The 2874-nt window shown below is 42.1% G+C and overlaps 1 pseudogene; it reads left to right on the top strand.

The window, feature by feature from the left end:
• The first annotated feature begins 240 nt into the window (after nucleotides 1–240).
• Nucleotides 241–1603, top strand: LOC126957926 (elongation factor 1-alpha 1-like; annotated as a pseudogene).
• The last annotated feature ends 1271 nt before the right edge of the window (nucleotides 1604–2874 follow it).

The following is a 2874-nucleotide window of genomic DNA, read 5'->3' as shown; positions in this document are numbered from 1 at the left end:
ATGCTTTGCAAAAAGCCATTAAAAGTCTCTGAAAGAAAAATTCTTACGGTATTCACAGGTGAGAGTGACTTGGGAGATAGATATTTAAAAGTTACAAGGATGAGAGATTCAGACTTTGTTAAGTGGACTAGAACAAAGAAGTGGGATGCACCTTCAATATCAGTAGCCAAGAGAAGGCTGGCAAGCATCCATTACAATAAAGTTTGGGTGTTTCACGAAAAACATGGCCTAAAAGCCAAAATGGGAAAAGAGAAGACTCCAACCAACATTGCCATCATTGGACACTTAGGTTCAGGCAAGTCCACCACTACTGGCCATCTGATCTACGGATGTGGTGGTATTGGCAAAAGAATAATCAAAAGATTTGAGGAGGAGGCTTCAAATATGGCTGGGTCTTGGATAAACTAAAAGCTGAGCCTGAGCATGATGCCATCATTGATATCTCCCTGTGGAAATTTGAAACCAGCAAGTGCTATGTGACTATCATTGATGCCCCAGTACCCAGAGACTTTATCAAAAATGTGGTTACAGGCGCATCTCAGGTGGGCTGTGCTGTTCTGATTGTTGCTGCTGGCATTGGTGAATTTGAAATCGGCATCTCTAAGAATGGGCAGATCCAGGAGCACGCCCTCCTGGCTTACACACTGGGTGTGAAACAGCAAATCCTTGGTGTTAGCAAAATAGATTCCACTGAGTCATTCTACAGTCAGAAGAGATACAAGGAAATAGTTAAGGAAATCAGTACTTTCCTTAAGAAAACTGGCTACAGCCTTGACACAGTAGCATTTGTGTCCATTTCTGGTTGGAATGGTGACAGCATGCTGAAGTCAAGTGCTCACAGGTCTTGGTTCAAGGGATGGAAAGTCACCCGTAAAGATGGCAATGCCAGTGGGACCACACTGCCTGAAGCTCTGGACTGCATCCTACCACCAACTTGTCCAACTGACAGGCCCTTGCATCTGCCACTCCAGGATGTCTACAGAATTGGTGGTACTGATACTATCTTTGTGGGCCGAGTGAAGCCTGGGTTTCTCAAACCCGGCACCATGGTCACCTTTGCTCCAGTCAACGTTACAACTAAAGATGTGTTGAAATGTACCATGAAGCTTTGAGTGAAGCTCTTCCTGGGGACAGTGTAAGCTTCAATGTCAAAAATGTGCCTGTCAAAGTTGTTCATTGTGGCAACACTGCTGGTAACAGCAAAAATGACCCACCAATGGAAGAAGCTGGCTTCACTGCCCAGGTAACTGTCCTGAACCATCCAGGCCAAATCAGTGTTGGTTATGCCCCTGTAATGGATTAACACACAACTCACATTGCTTGCAAGTTTGTTGAACTGAAGGAAAAGATAGATCACCATTTTGGTAAGAAGCTGGAAGATGACCCTAAATTCTTGAAGTCTGGTGATGCTGCCATTTTTGGTATAGTTCCTGGCAAGCCTATGTGTGTTGAGAGCTTCTCTCACAGTACTCCTCTGGGTTGTTTTGTTGTTTGTGATATAAGATAGACAGTTGCTATGGATGTCATCAAAGCAGGGGACTAGAAGCCTACTGCAGCTGGCAAGGTCACTAAGACTGCCCAGAAAGCTTGGAAGGTTAAATGAATATTACCCCTAACACCTGCCACGCTAGTCTTCACCTTTTATGCCTGAGGTTGCATTTTTTTTGAACTTTTGCATTCAGACCTTGGCAATGACCTTGAGCAGTAGGATATAAATAACTCCCACATGCTTAGCGTTCCAATAATGGAACACTAGGCATAAATGGGTTTTAATCAGTGGTGGAAGAACAGTCTCAGAGTTGTTTATTTCAATGGCCATTTAAGGTTAATAGTTAAAGGCTGGTTAATGATAACACTGCATCATAAAAAAATCACAAAGAAAGAAGAATGTTTTGTGGATTTGTGTGTGTGTATGTGTGTGGCAGTTTTAAGTTACTAGTTTTTAGGCCGGGCGAGGTGGCTCAAGCCTGTAATCCCAGCACTTTGGGAGGCCGAGATGGGCGGATCACAAGGTCAGGAGATCGAGACCATCCTGGCTAACCTGGTGAAACCCTGTCTCTACTAAAAAATACAAAAAACTAGTCGGGCGAGGTGGCGGCACCTGTAGTCCCAGCTACTCGGGAGGCTGAGGCAGGAGAATGGCATAAACCCGGGAGGTGGAGCTTGCAGTGAGCTGAGATCCCGCCACTGCACTCCAGTTTGGGCGACAGAGCGAGACTCCGTCTCAAAAACAAACAAACAAACAAAAAAGTTATTAGTTTTTAAAATCTGTATGTTTTAATGGAAACAACTTGACCAAAAATCTATCACAGAATTTTGGGACCCATTAAAACAAAGCTTAATGAGGAAAAATAAAGTTTGAAAGATAAAGGAATACGAAGAACATTTCAAGAGCCTAAATTGCTTCTGTGGATCAATCCTGGGGTCACACAGTTGAGGATTGAATTTCTGATGGTGATACAAGGATGAGTAATGGCAAGATGGTTGGTTTTCTTAAAATATTAGGAATTCTCACCAGATATATTCCAACTTCTCTCAGTAACTTATCATGGATTCAACTATCCATCAATTTTTCCAAGTTATTCCTTTTAAAAAAATAATAAGTTTAAAAATATTAGAGGCAATATTCATGGTATTGAGAAAAAGTCAAACAATGTAGATGGATATAGGTGAAAAGTAAAAAGTCTCCTTTTTCATTCCCCCTTGTTCCTGAGCCCACCTCTCAGATGTAACCATCTTTAGTAGTTTTCTGTGTTCATGCCAGCATTGTTTCATGAGTATGTTAGCACATTATGTATGATTTTTTCCTTTTATCAGTTTCAGACCAATGAGTTGTTCTGTTAACATTCTCTAACCATGACAGATGTGGGATTT

The sequence above is a fragment of the Macaca thibetana genome, chromosome 7 (genome assembly GCF_024542745.1).
Source record: "Macaca thibetana thibetana isolate TM-01 chromosome 7, ASM2454274v1, whole genome shotgun sequence".
NCBI lineage: Eukaryota > Metazoa > Chordata > Mammalia > Primates > Cercopithecidae > Macaca > Macaca thibetana.
Note: the sequence above shows the minus strand (reverse complement) of the source record. Positions and strands in the feature narration are given on the sequence as shown.